The sequence below is a fragment of the Bos indicus x Bos taurus genome, chromosome 17 (genome assembly GCF_003369695.1).
Source record: "Bos indicus x Bos taurus breed Angus x Brahman F1 hybrid chromosome 17, Bos_hybrid_MaternalHap_v2.0, whole genome shotgun sequence".
NCBI classification, from domain to species: Eukaryota; Metazoa; Chordata; class Mammalia; order Artiodactyla; family Bovidae; genus Bos; species Bos indicus x Bos taurus.
This window is the reverse complement of record NC_040092.1, coordinates 71,449,893-71,460,094: the sequence shown is the minus strand read 5'-3', so window position 1 is coordinate 71,460,094 and position 10,202 is coordinate 71,449,893. Positions and strand designations below refer to the sequence as shown.

The following is a 10,202-nucleotide window of genomic DNA, read 5'->3' as shown; positions in this document are numbered from 1 at the left end:
TAGTAAAAGTGCTGTGTGCAACATTCACACTCAAGGATAAGTGAGGTTCTTTACTGCCTGTAAAGAAAGAACTGGGAGGGCGGTGGCTCAGCTGTGGGCTGTGGTTTAGATCAGGACCATTCCAGCTCCACGATTCTATTGAGTGTATAGAATGAAGCTCTCAGGGCCATGAGAGCATCAATAGTGTTATGGATGTCAATTTCTAAGACTTCAGTGTCCATATTTGATCATATTCCTAATATGAGTCAGTCTGAAGATTCACCTTCTAAGGAGACTCTCCTTTATCATCTCCCTTTTCAAAGTTATCTTTTCTACACTTTAACAAAAAGGAAAAGAGGACACAGTTTTCACTTATTCTTGCCAAGAAAGGAAGAAACAGAAATATTGCAGTTGGTAGTGAGAAAAGGAATGACCAACTATTATGGGGAATTTCTTTGAATTTAATTGTTTCCCAAGTATGTGCTTGCAATACAACTTGAGGAGAACCTAACTCAATTATTATATTACATCAAATAATTATTTTTGATAATTAGGTCATCCTGATTTTTTTTTGGCCTGTATCTGAGAAGAAATTTAGAGAATTGAAGAGTTCTACTACAGCATTATTTTTCAGCCCTATCTATCTTTTAAATAAACTTTTTACCCTAGTGTTTCCATTAAATAAAGAAAAAAAAAAGTAATAAAGTTCAGGCTGGGGTCAATCCCATTCTAGCTGTAAATAATATTTATCCTTGAACATATAAACTAATCTTAACAGCCCCATCTATTTTATAAAAAGATGCATTTCCAAATCATACATGTTTTGCATCAGAAGATGTTGTTTATAAATAATAATTATTTATATGTGTTATTTTGATCAACTGTCAACTACAAATAATAGTGGTGATAACCTAACCCAGAAAAAAATTCATTTAAAACTTAGAACCTTAAGATAATAGGAAAAAGTTAGATCTCTAATTTTAATTTTGATATATATTCTAGGACAGAAAAAAAAATGTGATAGAAGGAATATAAAAAGAATTTCAAGCTTAAAACATTATATTTGAATAAAATTCTCTGATAATATCAAAGAAAATATGAGTTCAGGAAGAAAATGCGATAATGTAAAACTTTTGTGTTTTAAAGAAGAGATTGTCTTGCATTTTTCAAGTGGTTAATAGTTGATGGGGTATCAATATTCTTAGTATAAGATTTAATTAAATGAAACAGTATTGTATAAAATGTTTATGTTTATAATACTTGATTTCTTCCTTTCTCCACAGTCAGTGGGTAGATGGTAAATTAGCAGCAAGTCTCCTAGAGGAGAAAAATATCCTGATTTGCAGTATTTTTTTCAAATTCCATACTGTAAATTTTTCTCACGTACAATACAGTTTGATACAATACAGGCTACAACACACGTCGGTTCAATCCCTGGGTCAAGGAGATTCCCTGGAGAAGGAAATGGCAACTCTCTCCAGTATTCTTGCTTGGAAAAATCCCATGGACAGAGGAACCTGGTGGGCTACAGTCCATAGGGTTGCAAGAACCCAGGTCTCCTGCACTGCAGGTGGATTCTTTACCAACTGAGCTATAAGGGAAGCCCAAAAGTCAGACACTCCTTAGCAAATAGCAACAAAAAAACTACCCATGGAACTTTAAAAATAACTAGATTCTAGGGCTCTAACTCACCTTCTAAAGTTAGAATCCCCAGTGATGGCGTCAGCCAGCTTTGCTTCAGTAAGCACCATGGGTGACCCTGAGGCAGCCCGTCCAGTACTCTTGCTCCACCAGGAAGTCCTGGCCAACGTTGTTTAGCTGCTAAGTCATGTCCATCTCTTTTGTGACCTCATGGGCTCTAGCCCCATAGGCTCCTCTGTCCATAGAATTTCCCAGGCAAGAATACTGGAGTGGGTTTCCATTTCCTTCTTGAGGGGATCCTCCCAATCTAGACCCAGGGATCAAACCTGCATCTCCTGCATTGGTAGGATTGTTTACCAGAGAAGTCCGTGGCTGCCCAACAGGATCAGGATAAGGGGAAAAGGAACTGACATGAAAGTCTTCTCTCAATTTAAGTGTACAGCAGTCAGAAAACTTCAACAAACCTAACTGTATTGTTCTCTTACTAGAGAATTTGGGTAAAGTTTTGGCCCCTTTATTACTTTCCCCACTGCACACGGCCAATCACATTAGGCAGCTATAAAAATTAAATGAAATCACATACCTGAAAGAGGTGCATAAAAGAACTGTATTTTACATATAAAAAGAACACAGTGTTATTTCAAATCCAAACTGAGATCAAAGAACAACAGTACATGTCCAAGCCTACATGTGTGCTGTGAGTTCCAGGCCTAGCTATCTCTGGAACCATGCTGTGGTCATTGGCTGATTGGCAAGAGCAGAGCTTTTCTAAAGGACCATGGGGTTGAAAGGTTGTTGTTGAATCTGGTTCCATAGCTGGGACCATCTGATTTTCAGTGGGGAGGATGGTTATCTCATCCTTTTTCTTTGCTACTGATTTATTACTAAGCCATTTATCTCTATCAGTTCAGTTCAGTTCAGTTGCTCAGTCGTTTCCGACTCTGTGACCCCATGAATCGCAGCACACCAGGCCTCCCTGTCCATCACCAACTCCCAGAGTTCACTCAAACTCATGTCCATCAAGTCAGTGATGCCATCCAGCCATCTCATCTTCTTTTGTCCCCTTCTCTTCCTGCCCCCAATCCCTCCCAGCATCAGAGGCTTTTCCAATGAATCAACTCTTCGCATGAGGTGGCCAAAGTACTGGAGTTTCAGCTTTTACATCATTCCTTCCAAAGAACACCCAGGGCTGATCTCCTTCAGAATGGACTGGTTGGATCTCCTTGAAGTCCAAGGGACTCTCAAGAGTCTTCTCCAACACCACAGTTCAAAAGCATCAATTCTTCGGTGCTCAGCTTTCTTCACAGTCCAACTCTCCCATCCATACATGACCACTGGAAAAACCATAGCCTTGACTAGATGGACCTTTGTTGGCAAAGTAATGTCTCTGCTTTTCAATATGCTATCTATGTTGGTCATAACTTTCCTTCCAAGGAATAAGCGTAAGCAACTGCTTTTCCCAAAACTCGAGTCTTTGAGTCAGGAGTCAGTGTTTGTCCCAAGATATACATCACATGCTTCCAAGTAAGGTCATAAAGCAGAGTAACACCTTTAAAAGCTCTAACATATTTTTTGGGGTCTTCTAAATAGTCTCTCAGATCCTCCTTGATTTTTTGTATTTCTTGATAAGAAAAAGGCTTACTAACTCTCATAGACTGATTATTTTTCCCGTGGGTATTTTATGAAGAGGCAACAGCTTGTGTGGCTGTTCCTCAGTTTCTTCGGCTGTTCTGTGCATGTGATCTCAGGGGTAGATTGGAGAAACCTGCTTTTTTTAAATCTCTTTGTTTTTTGTCTTTCAGTGGGTACTGCAGCCATGTAGTATCACATAGGAAGACCAGGTGTGTCTTCTTTAAGCCATGAGTATCAAATCTATCTCAGTTTTTCAGGATACAGTTCAAAGGAGTGAGGCTGGAATTGTTAGCTCCCAGGAGAAAAAAAGCGACCAGCACCATCTTTTTACCAGAGGCATCCTTCCCTGCTCTAGATCAGGGTGTAGACAGACTTTACACCAAAATATTTTCTTTCCTGGTTGGACTTAGTCCGTCCCTTACAGACACAGGCATCATACTCGTCCCTCCCAGTTCTACCACCAAGATGGGGTAGGGATGCACCAGGGGTAGACCTGATGGCATCCCTGACTGACGTCCAGCTTCACCATTAAAACCTTGCTTGTCTCTGATGCCACCCGGGGTGCAATCAGAGTAACCTTCCAGAATGTCTCCCAAGCTAAGACCGGTGGGGGAAACATTCGTCACCTGAGTGCCTGTGCATGGCCCTGAGTATATTCCTGACCACAATAAGACCGATACAAACATAAAACTGAGATGTTCCTTCTAACCGTCACCATACCAGTATAAGAGCCTCCTCTGGTCCACTAAGAGCCAGTGGTACCAAAGGAAAGAACCCATTGTAGTTCCAATCTGAGTAATCTTTAACCTCAGAGATGCTCTTGGAGCTAGAGCTCCATCTAGCTTCCAAACTTCTGATTCCTAGTGAGGCTAGGGGCTTCCTGACTACCAATCCAAGTTAGGGACCTAAGTCACAGTACACAGTAACAGCATAGATCACAAGTCCCTTGAAAATCTATGACCAAACAGATTAGGTTAGTACTTCTAATTCCCAAGGAGTTATGAAATGGTCAAAGAGACCAAAAAGTTTGACTGAGAAAGGAGAGTTCGGTCCATGTGCTTTGCCCATTCTAGTCAGTCTCCAAAGGAGACATTGTGTGCCTCCTGGCATTGGAAGGTCAGTATAAACCCCTGATAGGTTTCTGCCATAAGCCATATGAGATCACTGCAGAACCACAGAGCAGGGCTCCTCACTTGCTTCATGCAGGGCATTTCATTCATTTACACTAGCACACCATAGAGTTAGTAAAGTACAGCAGAAAACGTGTTCGCTAGGAGAACAAAGAACTAGAGCTCCAAGCATCTTTACCTTGTCCTGAAGGATCCTGGGACGAGCCCCCAAGATGAAAGGTTGTTGCTGAATGAAAAGACGTCAGGATTCTTGGACTCCAGAGGAGAAGAATTCAATCTGGGGCCAGAGACAAGGCTTGATCTCTCAGAGCTTTTGTGTAATAAAGTTTTATTAAAGTACAAAGGAGATAGAGAAAGCTTCTGACATAGGCATCAGAAGGGGGCAGTAAGAGTACCCCCCTGCTAGTCTTCAGCTGGATGATATACAGTCACTAGCAGTCTGTTAATGAAAGAAAGGAATGTCTTAAAACCCAGAATGGCACCAGGCCCCTCATCCATAAGATGTATTTTGGGATAATCTCAGCACCAGGCGATTCATCCTAGGCCATAAAACAATTGACTTGAATCATGTAGAAGAGCAGGTTACCATACAAATAGTTTCATTTACATAGATTAGGGGAACAATATCCGAGTATAACGTAATGGTTTGTCAAGTAGGTTCTGATCCATTAGGGGGAACCGACTTGAAGACAGAGTCTGGGATAAATGCATAGTACATTAACATAGCTTAAGACAAACATTTCCATAAGAAAAATGTATTGGTTAACTCAAGGTTTGAGAATAGTTAACTTCAGGTGAGACCAGGTGTCATTATGGCAACACAGTATTCTAAGAGAAACCTTCTTTTAAATTGTATAGAGAAGGAAAAAAAAATATCACTAGTTTGTTTCCTCCTGCTGCTTAAGAGAGATACAAATGTCTGATACTTGCAGCATATTTCCTCCATTTGGAGACCCCTGGGCTTCCTGCCTGTTACCTTCCCAAGGTCCTTCGGGTTTATTTTCCATGGGTTCTGTGCAACTCATTTAAAGGTCTTATCCTGGGCTATCCTGGGCTTTACTGGACATCCATGTTGTTCACTCACCATTTGGGACCTTAGTTTTGTGTCCTCAGTTATAATCTCTATCAAGTTATAATCTAGTCATGATGATGACTCCATTTCATTTATTATATTGTTTGAAGAGAAACATTAAATTTCAAAAAAAAACCCTGCTCTCTCCTTCTCCCACTTTCTTCACTAATCTCTGATCACTAGAGTAGGTTTCTAAACATATAGTTCTATTAATTAACCCAAACACAGGATGAAAAGCTCTAAATTGTTCCTGAGAGCATGAGAATGGTTCCTCCAAGACTTGCTCAGAGTGGCCACAGCCTTAGAGAATGGGAACCTGACAAATGGATAGGGCTTTCCACTCAAATTTCTTTTCTCAATCCCAGGAGGTCCTTGAAATATAAAATGCTTACTCATAATCACTATAGGAGGTTATATCCTTATTTCAGTCAGTTCAGTTAAGTTCAGTCTCTCAGTCATGTCTGACTCTTTGTGACCCCATGAATTGCAGCACACCAGGCCTCCTTGTCCATCACCAACTCCCGCAGTTCACTCAAACTCACGTCCATCAAGTCAGTGATGCCATCCAGCCATCTCATCCTCTGTCGTCCCCTTTTCCTCCTTCCCCCAATCCCTCCCAGCATCAGAGTCTTTTCCAATGAGTCAACTCTTCGCATGAGGTGGCCAAAGTACTGGAGTTTCAGCTTTTACACCATTCCTTCCAAAGAACACCCAGGGATGATTTTCTTTTGAATGGACTGGTTGGATTTCCTTGCAGTCCAAGGGACTCTCAAGAGTCTTCTCCAACACCACAGTTCAAAAGCATCAATTCTTTGGTACTCAGCTTTCTTCACAGTCCAACTCTCACATCCATACATGACCACTGGAAAAACCATAGCCTTGACTAGACGGACCTTTGTTGGCAAAGTAATGTCTCTGCTTTTCAATATGCTATCTAGGTTGGTCATAACTTTCCTTCCAAGGAGTAAGCGTCTTTTAATTTCATGGCTGCAGTCACCATCTGCAGTGATTTTGGAGCCCCCCAAAATAAAGTCTGACACTGTTTACACTGTTTCTCCATCTATTTCCCATGAAGTGATGAGAGAGTGCACATTAAAACATTTGTGTGGGCAATTACTATTATATATTTCCTGCTGAGATGTTCCCAGGTGCTGAAAAAGTTGTTTGCTGTGAGAAAGCATAATGTTCATTTTAATGTTTAGTGTCTTTTGTCTTAATAACTCAATGTCTCACAGCATAGTATAAACATACACAAAAGCACGGCCAATAACATAATACCCATATGTTTGTGGATACAATAAAACATTACAGATTTTATTGAAGGTCTGGTTTCACTTCTCACTCCCACAGAGGGAGTGACTCTCATGAAGTTGGTTCTTCTTATGTATGATTTTATATTTTCACTATACGTATATATTTCTATAAATAATATTATGAAGTAATGAATGATTTAAAGTTTTATATGCATTAATTGAGTACACCAATACGAATTTTTTCATATTGTTTAAAATATCTGTAAGTAACTGGTTTTATATAGTTTAATGTTATTTTTCTTTTTAGTTTTTTTTTCTTTTTTTCATATAGGTAGGTATATATTTCAATGTATTTATTTTCAATTTTTTCCCAAGTTTTTCACTACTACAAGAGTTTGTAAAATGAGTATTTTTGTATACATCTCCTTGTGTTCATATGTGCAGATTCTTCTAAGTTTCATACCTAGAAATGATATTCCTTGATACAGTCAACTTTACTGTATCAAAAAGATCTTTCAATATGTTACTTTGTTACTTTCTAAAAGCCTTACAGTTCCCTTGGCATTCTGACTTTTAATCAATCTAAAATTAATTTTCAGTGTTGTGTGAGGCAAGGACCATTATTTGTTCAACTCGGAAAATAATTTGTCCTTGAAAAATGCATTAACTAGTTTATCTTTTCCCCACTGATTTTTCCCTGGTTTTGTAGTATAAGGGGTTTCCACATTCCTGGATTCTCTACTCTGTCCCATTGGTGGTCCACTTCTGTGCCAGCACCATGTGGTGTTGCCTGTTCCACTTGTGTATGAATCTTGATAACTGATAGGCAGCTCATTCTTCTTCAAAATCATCTTAGCTATTCTTTGTCTTTTATTCTTCTATTTGAATTTTATCACCAATTTTTGAAGTTTTGTCTGTATTGCTACTAGGATTTTTATTAAAATTGTGTTAAATTGTAGAACAATTTTAGGGAAAACAAAACCTTCAGGTAAATTTTCTATTGTGTAGGATTATTTTTATATCCTTCAAAATTATTTTATTATAGTTTGTGCAGTAGATGTTTGGATGTATTCCTGCGCATCTCAAGGTTATTTTGTTATTGTCATTGTCTTTTCCTCCACCATCAAAATTGATTTTACTTTTCAGCATCTGATAAACTTTTTCAATCTGAATCTTGTGCCTTAACCCTTAGTTCTTAGAGTTCTTTGTTTATTTTTCACTATGTTTTAGAAGATTTTCTTGAATTTATCTTCAAGATAATTAATCTAGTCTTGAGGGATGACTATTATAGAATTTAATCAATGGAGGAACTGAATATTTTATTTCTGTAATCATGTATTTATTTTCCAAGAAGTTGTTCTCCTTTTATAAGTGATCTTTTATATTAGCATACTTTTTTTTTCTTTTATAGATTGAGTATTCTCTTGTAATCCCTAAGGGTACTATTAAGAATATTTAAACATTTTCTCTGTACTCTATATTTCTTTTCCTTCATAGCTGGGTATTCTGTTTGTTGATCTTTGCTTTTCCCTTTGATTTTTCTCAGGTATCTGATATCCCTTATTTGCTGTATTTTTGCATGAAGAATTTGGCTGATTGGGGTAGGTAGAGGGTATGAATTTTCTCAGCTATTTTGAATGTATAACTGGACAAAACATTACCTCATACAATTACCAAAATAAAAAGGTTCATTCAGTACAGAATCTCATGCACTTCCTTCATCGTTTTAGCTGTTTTGCCTTTTTCCCCTTCTTCAATTGCTGTCAAGACATAGAGTTGGATATTGACTAGACATGCAGAGCTTTGTAGCTACCTGAACTTGAATGAAAACTTTACCATGAATTAGCTGTGTGACCCCCAGGTCACTTGATCTCTCTGTTTCTCATTGAAATGGGGAAAGTAGCAGAATCTACCTTGTAAAGTTATGGTGAAGATTAAATGATCCAGTACATAGAACAGGGCCTGGCACATAGTAATGCTTTATTAATGTTAGGAGTTTTCAGTAATTATATCATTATCTCAATGTTAACATAAATTAGGCCCTGATAGTCTTTTTATTGAGGTATAATTGACACACAATATATTTGTTTCAGGTATATAATACAATGATTCAGTGTTTGTATACATCATGAAATAATCTCCTCAAGTAAGCTCAGTTAACATCATCACTGCACATAGTTGCATATTTCTTTTTTCTTGTGATGAGACCCATTATTCTTAAAAGAACAGTCTTCTGTGAAATTAAATGGATTTTTGGAACTAGGAGTTGGAATAGGAGCTTGCTCTGTCCACTCCATGCATCAACCTGGTATTGCAATACTTCCAGGAATGGTGCACCTCCTTTGGGGGAAAAGTACTGTTTTAAAAATAAGACTGAGTATTGACATTTCTACAGATAAGCTTGGAGAAGGAAATGGCAACCCATCCAGTATTCTTGCCTGGAGAATCCCATAAATAAAGAAGCCTGGTGGGCTACGGTCCATAGGGTCTCAAAGAGTCAGACACGACTGAGTGACTGAGTGCACGCATGTGCGCACAAGCACACACACACACACACACACACACACACACACTCCTGAGAAAATTAGCTTCATGTTTTAGAGAGCAGCTCTCAGGGATTCACCTGTATGTAAACAGTGCTGATTTGCTTAGTGGGAGAGGGGGAGGGACAACAGAGACAAAGCTGTTAGAACACCTTTTCAATTCTTTACCTTGAAATATCATTGAAATCTCTAGTAGTTTTTCTGTGTAGATTTTGACCCCTTTTTATTTATATCTATAATTTTTCTGTTCCACCAATTTGCTCTTAACCTTTCAGAAAATTTTCAAACTTACCAATTTATTTCACCCTTTCTCATTTCTTTTTTTTAATATACATTTATTTATTTTAATTGGAGGTTAATTACAATATTGTATTGGTTTTGCCATATATCAAAAGAGACACAGATGTATAGAACAGTCCTTTCTCATTTCTTAATTGGAGAAGGAGATGGCAACCCATTCCAATACTCTTGTCTGGAAAATCCCATGGACAGAGGAGCCTGATAGGCTACAGTCCATAGGGTTGCAAAGAGTTGGACACGACTGAGCAATTTCACTTTAACTTTTTCATTTCTTAATGAAGGTGTAGAGTTATCCTTTATGAAATGTTTTTATGTCATCTCAAGAATTATGTTTCAGGAAGGGAGTGAGAAAAATGTTTGTTCCATAACCTTAACTCAAATGCTGTTCTTTGGATTTTGCAAGAAAAATTGTGTGATCTTGGCTAGAGCATGTTTAATGATTCGATGGAAGGGATGCAGATTTTAGAAGGTTCAAAGGTGAGTAGTGGATGCAGATGTCACAGAGTAAGTATAGATGATTGCCTACACAGTGGTAACATTTCAAAATTAGATTATTATTTGCTATTTGACATGTGGCATGCATACCTGTACAATAAATGTAACAGAAATATTACACAATATTTCAGAGGAGCTGATAGCATAAAGGGCAGCA

At 38.1% G+C, this 10,202-nt stretch overlaps 1 pseudogene; it reads left to right on the top strand.

Moving 5' to 3' along the window:
- The first annotated feature begins 8,891 nt into the window (after positions 1–8,891).
- Positions 8,892–9,049, top strand: LOC113875177 (annotated as a pseudogene).
- Positions 9,050–10,202: the final 1,153 nt, after the last annotated feature.